At 40.2% G+C, this 20,367-nt stretch overlaps 1 protein-coding gene across 15 annotated transcripts in view; it reads left to right on the top strand.

Moving 5' to 3' along the window:
* The first annotated feature begins 2,260 nt into the window (after window positions 1-2,260).
* The window catches only part of MARCHF8 (membrane associated ring-CH-type finger 8), a 109,526-nt gene continuing 91,419 nt past the window's right edge, over window positions 2,261-20,367 (top strand). For 4 of the 15 annotated variants that reach the window (XM_067025151.1, XM_067025152.1, XM_067025149.1 and 1 more), the window contains exons 1-2: window positions 2,560-2,930; window positions 3,433-3,565. The gene's annotated coding sequence lies outside the window, so the exon portion shown is untranslated. Of the gene's footprint in view, window positions 2,410-2,503; window positions 2,931-3,432; window positions 3,566-17,917; window positions 17,965-20,367 lie in introns of those variants that run through there. The other 11 variants (XM_067025145.1, XM_067025143.1, XM_067025153.1 and 8 more) reach the window with 9 other exon arrangements.

Raw genomic sequence — 20,367 nt, 5'->3', positions numbered from 1 at the left:
ATTTTATTAAACTATGAATAACTGGAAAAGAAATTCCACCTGCATCAAACAAGTCTACCAAGCTATCTGTATCTGCCTGCTCGCAACCCTTGTTCACCTATCTACAGACGATCCCTCCAGCCTACCTGAGGATTTTCTTTAAACGACTGTCACTCTCTTCTGCATCGATCTTTTCTTATCACTGGACCATTTCTCTTAGCGTATAAATATTTAAACAGAGAACCTTAACGCCCACATCTCTTACCTGCTGTTGTCCCATTTCCCTGCTCCTCTTTACAGCAAAAAGAAATACATCTACTTGCTGTCACCATTTACTATCTCTAAAATCAAGCTTGAAAAAAATAAATAAAAAAAAATCAAGTTTGTATCCCCACCACTTTGTCTTAATTGCTCTGTTCTCAGGCTCTCAGTGATTTGTAAACTGCCAAATCCAAAGGTCAATTTTCATTTTACTCAACTTCTCAGGACCAATGACACATGCATTTTCTTCTCCCTGAAACATTTTCTTTCTTTCCTCTTTAGGACTCCTCTGCTCTGTTTCTCCTCTTACCTCTGGCTGCTCCTAAATTTCCTTTGCTTATCTTCTAATCTCTAAAGTCTAATCTCCATATGACTAGCCTTTGGATCTCTCTTTTATTCCCCAGCAATTGTGCAATTAATGTCCTGGTCAGCGACTTTCAGTGATTTTCAAACTGTAGGACAGAACTAGAATTCAGTTTAAAATATCAATTGAGTTGGGAGCAGACGTTTTAAAAAACTGAACAGAATAAAGTGGAAGAGAAAGGGAAGGTAAATTTGCTTCTTGAAATTTTCAAGTTATATATTGATCAATACATGTATTTGGTCAGTATGGAAAATGTATTTTGTATTCTGGTTGAGGTCAGAAGGTATCAAAGTTAGTGCTTTGTGTGAGCTCATCCAATCCTGTGGCTTTTAATCCACTGACCAATCAATTTTTATCTCTACATGTCTCCCCAGAATTCCAGTGAGTCCTGGCTCACCCTAGCATTGCCTCCAGAGTACTGCCTAACTCACAGATCCTTCTGGATCTACAAAAGTTCTTTGCCACTTCCTACCGAAGGATGGCAGGATTCCACATGCACGGATCAGCCAACTTTCTTTGCTTCCCAGATAAGGAATACCAATGGAGGATACTGTTCCTGCCTTCATGGAACACCTGTTGCTAGAGGCAGCAGAAAAGGTCAACCAGGTTGTGGCAACTGGCCTTGTAACTCCATAGTAAAAGATGAATATTGCCAAAGATCCATCACTATATTTTGTACTCTTTGTAGTGCTGCATTCTAGGTGTGTTATAGAAATGAAGAGGATATTTGACCTTGTCCTATTGACCTGGAGGATATTTTGAGTACACTGTTTTGACCCTGTCAATGTGCTCATAGATAGCTAAGTATGCAAAGTGATCGGAAATGTATGGTGGAATGTGATTACCCAATAGATCACACCAGGACAGCATAACAACTGGCATATTTTCAGGTATTTGCTCCCAATTCACTCATGAATTTAGTAAGAAATAATACAACTAATTTATTACACAGCTTATAATGAATATTTTGGGAGAAATTGTCAGTGGCTGAGACTACTTCTGCAAAGTTTGATCTAGGAACACTACACTTGGTAGAAGTAGTCACTACAAACAAAGTGGCAGAGCTATAATCAGGAAAGTTTGATGTGGACAAAGGCTTAATGCCAAATCAAATATTTACTTAGATATGTTTGTATTTACATATACAAAGACTAATCATGGAAATGATAATAAAATATAATTTAAAATAAAACTTGGAAGTCCCATAAGCCCTCTTCACAGCCTTTCTATGATGGGGGATGGTAGGCTGTGGACCTTTATTCACATTAGGGAGCAAAAGTAAACAAAAGTGTTCGTTAAGGCAAATCAAACCATTATTGCTTATTCCTCTGCCCTCCCTTTGTTTTCTAGCTTTGGATAAAGAAGTATTTTCCATTTTTCTTTTCAAGTTCATCATAATGCCGGACCGAATTCCCTCCCCCTTCTAAAACAAGAATGATACGTGCGGTTAGGCTCAGGGGTCACTAAAGGACGAAGCCGGTGGTGGGTCTTTCCTCTTCCTCGCCCAGGTTGATCAGGGCGCGCCGGCTGTCGACTCAGCACAGCAGCCCATGAGGTGGGAGAGCAGAAAGACCGCGCCGACGCCGTCGTCCGCCCCCAGAGCGCCGTCGTCGCTGGGCAACGCCTCTGCCCCACCCCGGTCGAGCACGTGACGTGTGCGTCACGTGACAGACCAGTCGGCGTCCTCCCGCGGAGGGTTGTAAACAGGTTTAGCGGTGGCCGAGCTGCAGCCTGCCGCGTCCGCGTCTCCGGCATGCCCGAGGCGGTCGGGGGTTTCCCCGCCGCGAGCTCAGCGCCCACCTGAGGTAACTCCTGCGGCCTCGGGTCCGGCGTACCCCGCGCCGCGCGGAGCCGCCGCTGCTGGCCGCCGTCGAGGCCGGCCGAGCCCCCGGCCTCGGCAGGGGGTGTGGCTGCCCGTTGTGCGGTCCGCGACAGGTGGGCGGGTCGGGGGCGGCCGTCGAGGCCCGGGCCTCGCACCGCCCTGGGCCGGGGCCCAGGCGCCTAGCCGGCCAAAAGTCGGCAGCGACCCCGGGCCGTGAGCTCTTCCGCCCCGGTTTTCGAGGCTGCCCTTGGGCCGGGCCGAGCCGGGGGCCGCAGGAGCCATCGGGTGCTGAGGGCCCGGGGCTGCCAACGTGGAGTCCCAGTTGAAGTCCTGCCCACGACGGGCTGTGAGACCTTGGGCAAGTCAGCCCTCCCCTTGGCCTGAGTTTCCACATCTGTAAAATGAAAGGATGGACTAGGTGATTTCTGAGGATCTTACCCTTCCGACGTGTGTGATCTCGAGAGAGGCCTGTATACGTTGGAAGCTGCCAGAGGGAAAGCATAGGTAGATATTTTGTCTTTTAATTGCTGAGTTTCTGTTTGACTTTCAGTTTTTCACCTGACACGACTTGGATTCTCGTTCACTAGGGTGAAGTTTTTAATAGAAAACTTAGAGAAAGTCATAATGGTTTATGTTACTTTTTTTCTCCTCCCAGGCTTTTAAAAATGCAACGGAACCTTTTTTCTTAAAACCTTGTTTGGAAGCCAAATTTGTCAAAATCAGAATCCTTATCTGCCATACTGTCTTCCTCCCTCTCCCCGGCTCCCATACCCCTGAGAGAACTAGGTTTGGGAGAGAAGGAGGTTCTGTTTTATCTAGTGAGTGAACATAAACAGAATCTGAGGTGATGGTGTGTAGGCAAAAAGATTATCAGGAAGATTTTTTTTTTTTTTAAGTTAAGAGAAATACATAGTTTCCTCATTTGTTGTTTTTGAAGACTAGAGTTGGGAAGTTTACTAGAACTCACAGTTTGATATTAAAAGAGGAAAACCATATCCTTTGACAGCTTGTCTGCTTGGTGCTTCTGTGAAGTGTGTGAAAATCAGAGGTCGAGTGGACCATGAGTGGAACCCAAGGTGACCTAGTGGAATATGTTTTCTCTTTTGAAAGCAAACTGACTTCCTTGATCTTTGGTTTAGGTAAGTCACTTCCCTTCTTGGGGTCACAGTTTCTGCTACAAAGTGAGGAAATTAGATTGATTTTGGCTTCCCTTAGGGTTGCCAGATAAAATACAGGGACACCCAGTTAAATTTGAATTTTAGTAAACAGTGAATAAGTTTTTAGTATAAAGCATAGGGCATGCTTTACTAAAAAGTCATTGTTTATCTGAAATTTAACTGGGCCGACTGTATTTTTATTTGCTAAATCTGGCAGCCCTAGCTCCAACATTTTTGTCTTCTTTGAATTAGTTCCAGGAAGATATTATAGATGCATAGATGGGAGTGAATTCATTAAACCAGTCAAGACCCTTTGTTTGTTATCAGTAGCAGTGTCTAGTTCTTGAAGAACAGCTCTGTTTCACTTTGGTCCCTCCTGCCTGCCCTCCATGTAGCAGTTCCTTTTTTGCTATAATCACATAATGTTTAGGTTTATACTCTTGGTGGTAAACAATTTAAATAACTGAAAGAAAAAAAAGTTGCCAAAATTTCTAAAAGTACCAAATTTGAGTCATGAAATGGCATATGCTATTTTTTTTTTCTAGAGAAGATATTTTACAGTCCTACTTATTCTTTAGTTATCTGATTGACTCAAGACATTTTCTAAAGCAGTGGACTGTTCTGATGGTAAATAATCCTACAGGAAGATCTTAGGCCTTTTGCTTTGTCCACCTGTGAGTATGGAAATGATCAGTGTTTGCACTATAAACATTTAGTTTTAACTATTTATCAATTTTGTCTTTGCTATATTTTGAAGATTTTCAATGTTGAAATTTTTTTCAGGGAGTGTAATTTTTTTTTTTTTTTTTTTTTTTGCTGTACACGGGCCTCTCACTGTTGGGGCCTCTCCCATTGCGGAGCACAGGCTCCGGACACCCAGGCCCAGCGGCCATGGCTCATGGGCCCAACTGCTCTGGGGTATGTGGGATCTTCCTGGACTGGGGCACGAACCCATGTCCCCTGCATCGGCAGGCGGACTCCCAACCACTGCGCCACCAGGGAAGCCTGGGGAGTGTAATTTTTAATTCTTCATTTTTGAGGATTTAAAAAAAAATTAGGCCTGATTTAGTTTCTTTGATCAACTCACTCTGAATTCCCTGAATTTTCTAATTCATGTATTCATTTAACAGTCAACAAAAACAAAAAACCTGAGCGCCGCCTTTGAGCCAGGCTGATGTGATTCAGTGTTGTAGTTCTTCACGTGCTTATTCTGATAGAGGAGTTAAATCACATGCAATCTGGGGATAATGTGATGAGGGTCTTGAAGTGATACAAGTGCTACAGAAATTGAGAGGAGGATTATAAGTGTCCATCTAGTCGTTAGATTGAATGACAGAACTTCCTGGAGGGGGTGGTATTTAATCCAGGTCATGGGGGTTAAGGTGAGATTAGGAAGACAGGCTTAAAGGAAGGTGGGAAGATGCAGGAAGGGGCAGGGGAATCCATCTTCTCAGTTCTACAAAGCATACACTTCGTTAGGTTGAAAATAGTTGACGATATTGTTTATATGTAGTTCTGTTTTTTGTTTTTTTTTTTCAGTTCACAGGCCTCTCACTGTTGTGGCCTCTCCCGTTGCGGAGCACAGGCTCCGGGACGCGCAGGCTCAGCGGCCATGGCCCACGGTCCCAGCTGCTCCGCGGCATGTGGGATCCTCCCAGACTGAGGCACGAACTGGCATCCCCTGCATCGGCAGGTGGACTCTCAACCACTGCGCCACCAGGGAAGCCCTACATGTAGTTTTTGATTCACTGTGAATGCGAGCCTGAATTCTCTAGTCTTGCTGCTCACTTCCTACGGGAGACCTTTTCTCTGGGCCATTCGGTTTCTCCAGAGAATCATCTGTTCTCCCCCTGTGTATTAGTCTTGCTTTTCAAGGTGTATTCGGTAGACTGTTCACATTGGTATCATCTTGGTGCTTGTTAGAGATGTAGAATCTCAGGCCACATCCCAGGTGTGCCTCAGAACAAGATGATTTATATGCACAAAAAATTTTGAAAGCACTGGACTGTGCTGTGCTATGGCAACAGCACAATAGCAACAACAAAATATTTTTGTCATGCAAAGTCTAACACAAGTTGGATGTAACTCCTCCATCTGTAGCTATGCCATCTGGCTTCCAAGATGGCAGTGGAAGAGCTGGAGGATCTCAATGAATGGTTTTAAAGGCCAGGCCTGGAAGTGGCTAACATTACTCTCACCATATTATATTGGTCGGGAATCAGTCACGTTACCTCTAACATAATTGCAAAGGAGGCTGGAAAATGTATTCTAATTTGCCCAGGAACAGGGACCAGTGTAGTGGATAAGTAGCATTGACTCTGCCTCAGTTGGCCATTCTGGTCCCCAGACTGTTTCATTCTCCCTCCCACATGTAGGGTATGCTAACCCCCTGTACAACCAGTCATTGCTTTAGTTCAAAGCCCAGGCATACCTTGGAGATATTGTGGGTTCAGTTCTAGACCAACGCAATAAAGCAAATATTGAGATAAAGCAAGTCACAATTTTTTTTGGTTTCCCAGTGCACATAAAAGTTATGTTTATGCTATACTGTAATCTGTTAAGTGTGCAGTAGCACTATGTCTAAAAAAGACAATGTACTTACCTTAATTTAAAAATATTCTATCAGGGGCTTCCCTGGTGGCGCAATGGTTGAGAGTCCTCCTGCCAATACAGGGGGACACAGGTTCAGGCCCTGGTCTGGGAAGATCCCACATGCCGCAGAGCAGCTGGGCGCGTGAGCCATGGCCTCTGAGCCTGCGCGTCCCGAGCCTGTGCTCCCCAACGGGAGGCCACAACAGTGAGAGGCCCGAGAAACGGCAGAAACAAACAAACAAACAAAAACTCTATCGTTAAAGTATGCTTATCATCATCTGAGCCCTCAGTGAGTCCTCATCTTTTTCCTGATGGAGGGTCTTGCCTTGATGTTGATGGCTGCTAACTGATCAGGGTGGGGTGAAGGTTGGGGTGGCTGTTGGAATTTCTTAAAATCAGCCAGCAGTGAAGTTTGCGGTATTGATAGACTCTTTCTTCCATGAGCCATTTCTCTGTAGCATGCAGTGCAGTTTGATAAATTTCATACACAGTAGAACTTCTTTCAAAGTCGGAATCAGTCCTCTCAAACCTTGCCACTGCTTTATCAACTAAGTATATGTAACATTTTAAATCCTTTGTTGTCATTTCAGCAGTCTTCAACAGCATCTTCATCAGGAGTAGATTGCATCTCAAGAAACCACTTTCTTTGCTCATCCGTAAAAGCAACTCATCCATTAAAGTTTTATCATGGGATTGCAGCAATTCAATCACATCTTCAGGCTCTACTTCTAATTCTTGTTCTTTTGCTGTTTCCACCACATTTGCAGTTACTTCTTCCTCTGAAGTCTTGAACCCCTTAAAAACTCATCCATGAGGGTTGGAATCAACTTCCAAACTCCACTTAATTTTGATATTTGGAACTCTTCCCATGAATCATGAATGTTCTTAGTGATATCTAGAATGATGAGATCCTTTCCAGAAGGTCTTCAGTTTTACCCAGATGTATCAGAGGAATCACTATCTATGGCAGCTACAGCCTTCTGAGGTGTATTTCTTAAATAATAAGGCTTGAAAGTCAAAATTACTCCTTGATCCATGAGCTGCAGAATGGATGTGTTAATGGTCACGAAAACACCCATACAATAATGTCATTGTATATCTCACTCAGTGCTCTTGGGTAACCAAGTGCATTTTCAGTGAGCAGTAATATTTTGAAAGGAATCGTTTTTTCTGGGCATTGGGTCTCAACAGTGGGCTTAAAATATTTAGTAACATGTTGTGAAAAGATGTGCTGTCACCCAGGCTTTGTTGGTCCATTTATAGAGTGCAGGCAGAGTAGACTTAGCATAATTCTTAGGGACCCTAGGAATTTCGTAAATGACCGTTGACTTCAACTTAAAGTCACCAGCTGCATTAGTCCCTAATAAGAGAGTGAGCCTGTCCTTCAAAGTTTTGAAACCAGGCATTGACTTCTCTCTAGCTATGAAAGTCCTGGATGGCATCTTCTTCCAGTGTAACACAGTTTCATCTTCATTGAAAGTCTGTTGTTTAGTATAACAACCTCATTAATCATTTTACCTAGATCTTTTGGGTAACTTGCTGCAGCTTCTACATCAGCACTTGCTGCTTCCCCTTGCACTTTGATGTTATGGAGACACCTTCTTTCCTTAAACCTCATGAACCAGCCTCTGCTAGATTCAGACTTTTCTTCTACAGCTTCCTGATCTTTCTCAGCCTTTATCAAATTGAAGAGAGTTAGGGCCTTCCTCTGGATTAGGCGTTGGCTTTAGGAAATGTTGTGACTGGTTTGATCTTCTATCTAGACCACTAAAACTTTCTCCATATCAGCAATAAGGCAGGATATTTCACTTTCTTATCATTCATGTGTTGACTGGAGTGGCATTTTTAATTTTCTTCAAGAACTTTTCCTTTGCGTTCATAACTTGGCTAACTGTTTGGTGCAAGAGGCCTAGCTTTCAGCCAGTCTTGGCTTTCAACATGCCTTCCTCCTTAAGCTTAATCATTTCAAGCTTTTGATTTAAAGTGAGAGGGCTCTTCGTTTCATTTAAACCATCCCTTCTCTTGAGGATTATTAACTGACCTAATTTCACTATTGTGTGTCTCAGGGAATAGGGAGGCTTGAAGAGAGGGAAAGGGAGAGAGACGGGAACAGTTGGTTTGTAGAGCAGTCAGAACATACACAACTTTTATTGATTAAGTTTGCCATCTCACATGGCCATGGTTCATGGCATCTAAAACAATTAAAATAGTAACATCAGAGATTACACTGATCACAGATCACCATAAAAATACAAGAATAGTGAAAAAGTTTGAACTATTTTAAGAATTACCAAAGTGTGACACAGAGACACAGGACACAAAGTGAGCAAATGCTGTTGGAAAAATGGCGCTGATAGGCTTGCTCAATTCAGGGTTGCCACAAACCTTTAATTCGTAAAAAATGCAATGTCTGCTAAGTCCCAGTAAAATGAAGAGCAATAAAATGAGGTATGCCTGTATGGGATCTCTGAGTGATGCCTGGCTATCTTATCAGGTCCAGATAAGCCTTTCTTGTTCAAATGAATTAAGAAAACACATTATTTATTACCCTCCTCCCCAAAGTATTATAATAAGGGTACAACATGACTACTAAACAGTAGCATTTGGAAGGTGAAGCATAGACACACAGTAGTTACTCTTCTGTAGCAGTTCTTTAATGTTTATGGACAGATATAAAGGAATGTTCTCTTCCCTCGAAGGGAAGGATGTTTCTTGATTGGACTCTGATTTTGTTCCCTGGGAGAAACACTCACATCCTTTTTTCTCCATGGCTCCAGGGACCATCCTTAGGGTTCTTCTTTTTCCATTATTTTGTTTGCCCACACCCTGTGTCCAGAATTGATGCTGGAAGCATGCTGTCCTGGGTATCATGCAGTTTGCCTGTTTGTAGAAGGTTGGACTCCCAGAGGTTGTTTTGAAGTCTTGAACAGACATTCTAAATCTGGGCCTGTTGTTTTTCTGCCAATACATTTCCTACAGAAACTTAGCAGACTCTTAATCCATTTGCTTCCAGTCAATTCAGAGTACCAATAACCAGATAAATTTTTGATTTTTGCTAGAAACAGCCAATAGTAACCAGCCTATACTGTAAAGTTTCATTTTCCAGTTTTTCCGCATACAGTTTTTTTTTTTTGGTGATACGCGGGCCTCTCACTCTTGTGGCCTCTCCCGTTGCGGAGCACAGGCTCCGGATGCGCAGGCTCAGCAGCCATGGCTCACGGGCCTAGCTGCTCCGCGGCATGTGGGATCTTCCCGGACCGGGGCACGAACCTGTGTCCCCTGCATCGGCAGGCGGACTCTCAACCACTGCGCCACCAGGGAAGCCCCCCCATACAGTTTTAAAGTCATCATGTGTGTGATTTGCCTTCTGAGTTACAGCCATCAACAGGTTTTGTAACCATTTTTCTACTGCATAAGGTGGATCATCATCTTTTCCTTCTCTGATAAATTCCTCATTGCGTACAGAGTGGTGACTAAGAAAAATGCAACTTGTTGAGGTTTTTGTTATGATAGCATCCCACTTCTGGTAGCGGTTTCTGTTGGAGAGGTGGCCAAGGAACCAGTTGTTTTATTTGTAGAATTATCTATTTTTAGCCAGTATTTTACTACTACTCAAAACCTGAGACCTGAGCTCTTTGGCATCCTATAGGCAAATTAACTCATTTTGTATATTTATTATTTCACATACTTTTTATTGTGGCTTTCTCCACTTTGCTAAATTAATTAGTATTCCCATATTTTCTGTCTTTAAAAAACCGTTGAAATCTTTTTTGTCTGCTTGGGTGCCATCTCTCCTCATTTGTGGCCTTGTGATTTATGTCTTTTTTTTCCTTTTTTAAAAAATTTAATTTTTCATTTTGAGATAACTGTAGGTTCATATGCAGTTGTAAGAAATAATGTAGAGGGATCCCATTTAACCTTTATACAGTTTTCCCCAAAGCTAATAGCTTGCAAAATTTTAGTACAATATCACAACTAGGATATTGACATCTTTATAGTTAAGATGCAGAATATGTGTCACCACAGGGATCCCTCATGTTCTTTTTTTTAAAAAAAATAATTAATTAATTAATTAATTTTGGACTGCTTTGGGTCTTTGTTGCTGTGCGCGGGCTTTCTCTAGTTGCGGCGAGTGGGAGCTACTCTTCGTGGCGGTGCACGGGCTTCTCATTGCAGTGGCTTCTCTTGTTGCGGAGCAAGGGCTCTAGGCACGTGGGCTTCAGTAGTTGTGGCATGTGGGCTCAGTAGTTGTGGCTCGTGGGCTCCAGAGTGCAGGCTCGGTAGTTGTGACGCACAGGCTTAGTTGCTCCATGGCATGTGGGATCTTCCTGAGCCAGGGCTCAAACCCGTGTCCCCTGCATTTTGGCAGGCGGATTCTTAACCATTGCACCACCAGGGAAGTCCCCCTCGTGTTGTTCTTTTATAACTACTCCCACTTCTCCCTGCTCCCACTGCCTTCTTAACCTCTGGCAACCACTAATCTGTTCTCCCATTTCTATAATTTTGTCGTTTCAAGGATATTATATAAATTGAATTATACATTATGTGATCTTTTTGGATTGGCTTTTCTCACTCAGCATAGTTCTCTGGAGATTCATCATTGTTGTTTCATGTCCAAATAGTTCTTTTTTTATTCCTTTTTTATTGCTGAATAGTATTCTATGGTATGAATGTACCATAATTTGTTTAATCACTCACCTGCCGAAGGACATCTAGTTGAATAAAGCTATTACAAACATTTGTGTGCAGGTTTTCCGGTAACCATATTACTTCATTTCTCTGGTTATAAAACTCCTGGAGTTGCTGGGCTGTATGATATTCACATGGTATGTTTTAGGAAATTGCCCAAGTGTTTTCCAGAGTACCATTTTATATTCCTACCAATATGGAAAGGATGGTTCAATTTATCCTTATCCTTGCCCACATTTTGGTGTTGGCACCATTTTTAATTTTAGTCATTCTAGTAGATATGTAGTGATAACTTCATTGTGATTTTAATTTGCATTTCCCTAATGGCTAGTAAGGTTGAACATATTTTCAAGTGTTTATTTGCCACTTGTATATTCTCTCAGCAAAAGTCTCTTCATGTCTTTTGCCCATTTACTAATTGGATTTTTGTTGTTGTTGACTTCTGAGAGTTCTTTATATATTTTAGATACTAGTCCTTTGTCAGATATGTGGTTTGCAAATATTTTCTCCCAGTCTGTGGCTGATCTTTTCACCTTTTGAAGAACAAAAGTTTTTTTATATTTATGAAGTTCAATTTATAAATTTTTCCAACTCGGAATCAAGCCTTTGGTGTCAAGTTTAAGAACTCTGTCTAACTCTAAATCCTAAAGTTTTTAAAAAAATGCTTTTTCTCCCCTAAAAGCTTTTAGGTTATACATTTAAGTTCATGAACTATTTTGTGTTAATTTTTGTGTAAGGTGTTGAAACTTCATTTGAGGTTCATTTTTTTCCCCTTATTGCTCTGGCACCATTTGTTAAAAAGTACTCTTTCCTTCAGTGAATTGCTTAATTAAAAATCATTTGGGCATATTTGTATGGGTCTATTCATGGGTTCTCTGTTCTGTTCCACTGAATTATATGTCTGTCTCTCTGCCAGTATCACGCAGTCTTGATTGTAGCTCTATAATAAGTTTTGAAATCAGTAGACTGATTCCTCCCATTCTCTTCTCTTTCAAGAGTGTTTTAGCTTTTCTCTTTCCATATGCATTTAAAAATAATCTTGTCTATGTCTACAAAAGTCTTTAAAAGATTTTGACAAGAATCTTGTTAAGCTTGTGTATTAATTAGGGAATAATAGACATTTTGACTTTGTTGACTCTTCCAGTCCATGAACACATGTATGCATCTTAATTTATTAGTTTATTCTCTAATTTTTTTCATCAGCATTTTATAGTTTTCAGCATAAAAGATCTTTGTTACATTTATACCTAAGTATGCCATATTTTTTCATGATTGTAAATGGTGTTGTATTTTTAATTTTCATGTCCTTGTTTTCATTGTGAGTATTAGAAGTATGACTAATTTTTGTATGTTTATCTTGTATACTACAACTTTGCTGAATTCACTTATTCTGCGAGTATTTTTTGTAGATTCCTTGGGACTTTCTGTGTCATCTGAAAATAGGTACAGTTTTCTTTCTTTCTAAACTGCATGCCTTTTGTTTCTTTTCTTGCCTTACTGCATTGGCTAGAACTTCCAGCAGTATGTTGTAAATAAGAGTTGCCTTTTTCCCAGTCTTAGGGGCAAAGCAGTTGTTTTCTTATCATTAAGTATAATATTAGGTGTAGGGGTTTTTTTTGTAGGTGCTGTTTTTCAAGTTAAGGATATTCTTTTTTATTCCTATTTTTCTGAGAGTTTTTTTTCTTAAATCATGAAAGGGTGTTGAATTCTGTTATACGCTTTTTATTTGTTCATTGGAATCATACGATTTTATTCATTAGTCTCAACATAGTAGATTACATTGATTACTTTCCTTTTTTAAAAAAAAATTTATTGGAGTATAGTTGATTTACAATGTTGTGTTACTTTCTGCTGTACAGCAAAGTGAATCAGTTATACATGTACATATATGTATATATGTATATATATACATATATACATATACATATATCCACTCTTTTTTAGATTATTTGTCCATATCGGTCATTACAGAGTACTGAGTAGAGTTCCCTGTGATATACAGTAGATCCTTATTAGTTATTTATTCTATTTATTATAGTGTGTATATGTCAGTCCCAATCTCCCAATTTATCCCTCCCTCTGATTAATTTTCAAAAATTGAAAAAAATCTTATATCGTTGGAATAAGCCTCACTTGGTCATGGTTTATAATTCTTTTTATATTTGCTGAATTCTGTTTGCTAATATTTTAAGGATTCTTTTTTCTGTTTAGAGAACTTCCTATAGCCGTTTCACCCTTTGGGGTACATCTGCTGGTGACACAGTCTCGTAGTTTACTTTTCTCTCAAATGTCTTGATTTCCCCTTCCTTTTTTTTTTTTTTTTTTTTTTTGTGTGTGTGTGTGTGTTTGTGTGTGTGGTACACGGGCCTCTCACTGTTGTGGCCTCTCCCACCGCAGAGCACAGGCTCTGGATGGGCAGGCCCAGCGGCCATGGCTCACGGGCCCAGCCGCTCTGCGGCATGTGGGATCTTCCCAGACTGGGGCACGAGCCCGTGTCCCCTGCATTGGCAGGCGGACTCTCAACCACTGCGCCACCAGGGAAGCCCTCCCCTTCCTTTTTGAAGGATTATTTTTTTTGGATATAGGGTTCCAAGTTGACAGTTCTTTTCTTTCAGTCCTTGAAAGGTGTTGTGTCTTCCCTTCTGGCCTCCCTGATTTTTCATGAAATATTTGCTGCCATTTAAATGATGTTTCCCCTGTAGGTAAGGTGTTATTTCTCTCACTGCTTTCAAGATATATATGTTTTTCTTTAGTTTTCAAAAGTTTGACTGTTCCATATCTTGCTGAGGATTTCTTTGAGTTTATCCTGTTTGAGGTTTGCTCAGAATTTTGAGTCTGTAAATATATCTTTTGCCAAATTTGGGAATCTTCAGCCATTATTTCAAGTACTTTTTCAGCTCAGCTCTCTCCGATGACATGAATGTTAAATCTTTAGTTATAGGCCCACAGGTGCCTGAGGCTCTGTTCATTTTTCTTTTTCAGTTTATTTTTCTCTTTGACATTCAGATTGGGTAGTTCCTATTGGTCTGTCTTCTGGTTCACTGTTTTTTTTCTGTCCCCACCATTCCGCTGAGCCCATCTCTTGGTTTTTGTATTTTGGTAATTGTATTTTTCAGTTCTGAAATTTCCTTTTGGCTTTTCTTTATACCTTTGCCGAGACTTTTTTTTTTTTTTTTTTTTTTTAACCAAGACGCAGCAGTGGTGGGGATGAAAGTCCCAGCTACCAACTCAGCCTCCTTTGATACCGTCCTGATGGGGATGTTGGGATGCTTTGTTACATCTTGGTGAGAGAAGATGTCTAGTCTACCCTTGGTCTTTGCTGGCATGGATCGGGGTGTGGCCACGGGTTTTTTTTCTGTGGTATTTGTCTGGAGTAGGGTGATTGTTGTCTACTTATTATTTTTTGGTCTTTCTAGGCTGACCCTTTCCTACTCCTTTGGTTATTAGAAAGAGCAGGCTTTTCTTGGGGCTTTTGTGTTTGTTTGTTTACACTTCTTGGTGTTTCTGGATTTGCCGATTCTTCAGCTCCAAGATTGGATTATATGAGGCAAAAAGAAAACCCAGGAAATTGAACATCATGTCAATTCTTTGAATCCTGAGGTTCCTAGCTGGTCTGCCTCCTTCTTCTGCCTTTCAGTCTTGTATTTTTTTTTTACTTATAATGTGCAGAGTTTTTACTTGTCCTTAGTGGAAAAACAGGGAAAAGTACATTAACTTCCCAGAAGTGTAAGCTTCTTCTTTTTAAAAAATCCTTTTATTATCATTTTAATAGAGTCTTGGTGGAAGAGGAACTAACCTCTTCAGTCCACACCTTTATTACTTCTTAATATTTTATTTCATTTGTATGAATTAGGCAGATTGAATATGTTATTTGCTCAGTGCTTGTATTGTTCATGGCACACAATCATATGTGGAAGAGCCTTTGGAAATAATTGAGAGCATGAAGCTTTGCTTGGCTAAAGTTTCTCAAAAAGCTCCAAGCCATAATGAGTTCCTTCTGTGTTGCTCCCAGAAAGATTAGTTTGCTTCTTGGTGAATTTCTTTAGGGTAGTTGATGTAGAAGATGATACTTTAATACTGTAACCTAATTTTTAAGTTTAAATGACCTTTTATTTTATGCCAGGAGGCTACATACTGTAAATCTTTAAATTTAATTTGATTTGTTAAAAATTAATTTAAATATGTTCTCAGGAAGGATATCTTTATATTAGATTATGTCAAAGCATTAAAAATTTAAAGAATCACTGAAAGTCTTAAGTTTGTTAATTCAGTTGTGATAGTGTTAGGAATGTTCTAGTGCTTACCCAGATTGCATAGCAGTTAAGGATATGGCTCTGGAGCCAGCTTCAATGCTTACTGATGACCTTAGGCCTGGGTTTCTTCATCCATAAAGTGGATGATCACAGTTACACTACTTCATAAAGTGATTGTGATGATGTGAGTTGTTTTTAACTTATTAAAACTGAAAATATTTTTCTATTTTATCATAAAACTTTAAAAATGTCAATTCTATTAGTTACAGCATCTAATACAACTTGATATTAGACTTAAGAGATTAGACTTAAGAGTTAGGAAACCTGAGTTCCACTCCCAGCTTTCCTGAATAGCTGCTTGACTTTTGCCAAGCAGCCTTGCTTCATCCCTTTCTGCCTTATTTTACTCATTTATAAAAGTAGGGTTGAGTTTGAAATGGTTGATCTCTAAGATTCCTTCTATTTCTATCATTCTGGTTTTTTGTCTCACTGAATCATAATTGAGCTAGTTATAACACAGTTCATGAGGAGAGCACATTTTACAACCAGGAGAAGAAAAAGGATTCGGGTAGGGAGGGCAGGATAATTTTACAGAAACTTTTAAGTGCTGATATATTGAGAATAATTAAGTTTGTTTCACGCAATTCTAATCAAGGGCAAAACTAATGCCTGTGGATGGAAGGATGGTGCTCTTGTCTCAGCCTAATGGACCCATGTTTAACAGTTACTCCTGTCCAACATTGAAATGGGCCACCTTAAGTGCTGGATGCTTCCTAACAGTGAAAGGACAAAAGTCAAGGTCAGACTGGCAAATGATATATCAGTCAGGTCGAGATTATTTAAATCTCAGCCAGGGATGGATGACTTCTCTAACTTTCTGGCCTCCCATGGGTAGAAATCATGACATGATGAAGTTGTTAAAATAATCAAGAAAAAACATTGTAATGTGGCACAGAGGTCACTAACTTAAACTGACTTATAGTAATGACAATTCATATAATAAATTCCTTTTTATTTGCAATTGTTTTTTGGTTGAAGTGCAGACTGAGTACTTTTTGTTCTCAGTTTTGAAAATGTTGCTTCTCTTAACTCTTACGTAGTTTTTGATGATTCATGTGGGGAAAGGAGCAGTATTACTTTCTTGTTTTTGAATGATCTTTGATTTTTTTTTAACGTCTTTGTTGGAGAATAATTGCTTTACAATGTTGTGTTAGTTTCTGCTGTATAACAAAGTGAATCAGCTATACATACACATGTATCCCCACATCTCTTCCTCTTGTGTCTCCCTCCCACCCTCCCTATCCTGCCCCTCTAGGTGGTCACAAAGCACCGAGCTGATCTCCCTGTGCTATGGGGCTGCTTCCCACTAGCTAGCTATTTTACATTTGGTAGTGTATATATGTCCATGCCACTCTCTCACTTCATTCCAGCTTACCCTTCCCCCTCTCTGTGTCCTCAAGTCCATTCTCTACGTCTAAGTCTTTATTCCTGTCCTGCCGCTAGGTTCTTCAGAACCTTTTTTTTTTTTTTTTTTTTTAGATTCCATATATATGTGTTAGCATACGGTATTTGAATGCTTGCCACTTTTCTTTTAAGCTAAGCTGGGAGCTGTGAGTTTGGGTTCTTAGGTCCTTGAGATATGCAGCTAAATTTGTCATCAACTATGTGGGTGCATTGCCAACTTCTCTGGAGATGTTTACCAGTCTGGGCAATTTTGATAGTATTATCTTCTTACAGTTTCTGCTGTGAGGCAGTCTTTGAAGAAATATATGATATGTGGCAGAGCAAGCCCTTGGGGAGAAAAAGTATTCTTATTACTTTTATTAAATTATAATGTTCTTGTTCCCAGCTCCTGCAGTAGAATTTTGGTCCAAAGGAACAACTATCTCACCCTGCCTTAGCATCTGGTTGAGGAGGTTTTGTGTATATATATGTGTGTGTGTGTGTGTGTTTAAATTTCCTAAAATACCTCAGGTCTCCTTTACTCACTCTGTGTCCTAGTCCGCAGCGCTGCTGACATTTGGGTGTGGGTAGTTTGTCATGGGGGCTGTCTGGTGCATTTTAGAATGTTTAGCAGCTTTCTTGGCCTCTTCACACTAGATGCCAGTAGCCTCCCGACAGTTCTGGCAACGAGAAATACCTCTAAGACATTGCCAAAAGTCCCCTCGGGGGCAAAATCATCCCGGTTGAAAACCACTGACTTACGAATGCCTCTCAGCCAGCCAGCCCCCTGCTACAGTTGTGACCATCCTACTCCCATCTGGTTTCTCCATGTTGCCAGCCTTGGTCACAGCCTCTTCCTCCTAACTGTGCTCTGCTCAGGTAATAAGGTGGAAAGTTGCCAAGTGGAAGGTGGAATCAGTGGGGAATAGGGCAGAGCTGGAGTCAGGTGTGGCCCTGGGTAGTGGCTGAGCACTGCAACATGCAGATGGGTGTGTTTTTTTGGTGGCAGCTAATGATTAGACTTAAAAACAAATGTTCTTTGATATGAAACTGAGCTGACAATGACACCAGTGGTCCTAGCACACAACACTAATCAGGTATGTGATGTCTTCATGTTGTCTGAAGCCTGCCTTGGGAGTCTGGAGCTTCAAAAGAAACCTCTTTTCTCAATGTTTTTATTTGAAAGAAGCTAAGAAAAGAGAAACTGCATCCTGGTGAACTTCCTTATTCAATTTAGATTTCATTTTTGAGGTGACTTTAGTATCTAGAGTCAGTAATTTTTTTGCACGTACAAAATGAGGTGGAAGAATTTGTAAATATGAAGCATCAAATGTTTAATGAGTGCATCTGGGGATGGTGCCACGACCTCAAGAAATGCTCAGAGTGCTGAGGGAGTGAGACAAGGTAATTGCAAATGATACCACCATGTAAGGAATGGTGGCTCTGTCTTGGGTGGGGGCAGGTGGTGAGGGGTGGGCAAGGAGAGATCTCATAGATAAACTCGAGACTGGAACAGGTGTTCACAGTCCTTGTTTTATTCATTTTCAAACAATCAATTTTCATTATCAGTACTTTTTTCTGGGCTTTACTGATTGTTTTCTGTCTAATCAAGGTCATCCTGAATGCCTATTTTTATAAGTTTTATTCTCTTAACATTTGTTGCATGACATTTTCCATTTTTAGCAACTCTTAAGGACTGCATGTTGCATTTTATGGTTATATCCCAATTTATTTAACCATTTCCCTGTTGCTTAACATATAGCTTATTTTAAAGAACTTTGCTGCTGTAAATATCCTTTAATGAGTAACTTTGGGCATATGTTTGAATCCACAGTTCAGATGATTTCTTTAGGACAGTGTCATGAACTGAGTGAAGTGGTGTGGATATTTTTAAGGCTCTTGGCTTATATTGCTGAACTGCATTGCTGAAAATTCCTAATTAACATTCCCACTAGCAGGGTGTTGAGTGGCCATTTTAGGGCATTCTTGACAATGTTGAGTGTTTTAAAAAAGAAAATAACTGACTTAACAGGTGGAAGACATCTCATTGTTATCTTCCTTTGCCTGTTTAAATTATTAATGAAGTGGATTTTTTGTTTTTACTATTTTTCTTTTTCCTTTAAAAGTACATTAGCCTCTTTTGCTAATTGAGTGTACATGTTGTTTTCCCAATAATCTTTTGGGGTGTTACTGCTTTTCTTCTGATTCCTTTATGAAATTTATTTATATGTTGAAGGAAGGGACCTTTTCTGTCGTGTTTGGCAAAACACTGTTCCAATTTTACGATTACGTCTTTTGCTTTATGTGTGACTTCTAATTTTGACATGATTTCAAATTTAGAGAAAGAGTGTAAGAGTACAAAGAGTTACCATATATCCTTTACTAAGATTCACCAATTGTTATAAATTTACCCCATTAGCTTTATCACTCTCTCTCTATGCATATATAAATGCATTTTTTTCTGATTCATTTGAATCTAAGTTGTGTATATCCTAAGACCTGGGGCATTCTGTTATATGAGCATAGTAAAATTTAATAATTAATATAGTACTGTTATCTAACTCACAGTTGATGTTGCATTTTCAACAGTTATCCCTATAATGTCCTTTATTGCTCTTGTATTTTCTCTGTCCAGTATCCAATCCAGAATCATGCTGAATTTGGTTGTCATGTTTATTTAGTCTCTTTTGATTTGGAATAGTTCCTCAACCTGTCTTTGTCAGTATTGATATTGACATTTTTGAAGACTGTAGACCAGTTTTTTGGTTTTTTTTTTTCCTAGAATGTCCCTCAATTTGCATTTGTCTGAAGTTTCCGCATGGTTAGAGTCAGGTTATACATTGTAGACGGAATAACACAAAAGTGATTTTTATTGTTCTCAGTGCAAGACAGTTTGGAGCCACCTGACGTTAGTTTGTTCCAGTATTGGTGATAACTTTGGACACTTGGAGAAGTTGATATTTGCCAGATTTCTCTACTGCTAAGATACAGATTTTCCCTTTGAAATTAATACTATTAACACTATATAAATATCCTGTTCCTCATCGAACATTCACCCACACATTTTAGCATCCAGTGATGATTTTCCAACTCCATACTTCCTTCTGTATTTATTAGTTGGTGTTCTGCTGTAAAGAAGAGCTCCAGCCCCATTTGTTTGTTTGTTTGTTTGTTTGTTTTGCGGTACGCGGGCCTCTCACAGCTGTGGCCTCTCCCGCTGCGGAGCACAGGCTCCGGATGCTCAGGCTCAGCGGCCATGGCCCATGGGCCCAGTCGCTCCGCGGCATGTGGGACCCCCCCAGACCAGGGCACGAACCCGTGTCCCCTGCATCGGCAGGCGGACTCTCAACCACTGCGCCACCAGGGAAGCCCTATTTATCTAATTATTTATTTGAATTATTCATAGATCTGTTCTTATTTAGTGGCCTATGATTCATTACTCTAATTATTTTGATAATTGTCCCAGACTTAGTCAGTGTGAACCCTTTCAAGCTGGCTTCTGTCTCCTTTTTATATATCTCCATAATTTTTTGAACATTTTTTTGCTTTCTGGTGCAACAAGGTGCTCTGGGCTCATTTTATGTGCCTCAGCCCTCAAATCAGCTTTTCTCCAGGGAGCCTTGTTCCTGTTAGTGGGGAACAAGATCTGGGTGCATGTTGGGTACAACTAACGTGTCATTACTTCTACTCCTTTTCTGTGGACAGAGCTAGGATATGTTTTTTGTGTGTGTGTGTAAGACACATATGCACATGCACAGATATATCTCCATTTTTTACTTATATATATTAAAAACTGTGATTTTGTAT

Source organism: Kogia breviceps, chromosome 2 (assembly GCF_026419965.1).
Source record: "Kogia breviceps isolate mKogBre1 chromosome 2, mKogBre1 haplotype 1, whole genome shotgun sequence".
In the NCBI taxonomy this organism is placed as follows: domain Eukaryota; kingdom Metazoa; phylum Chordata; class Mammalia; order Artiodactyla; family Physeteridae; genus Kogia; species Kogia breviceps.
This window is presented reverse-complemented; position numbering and strand designations above follow the sequence as displayed.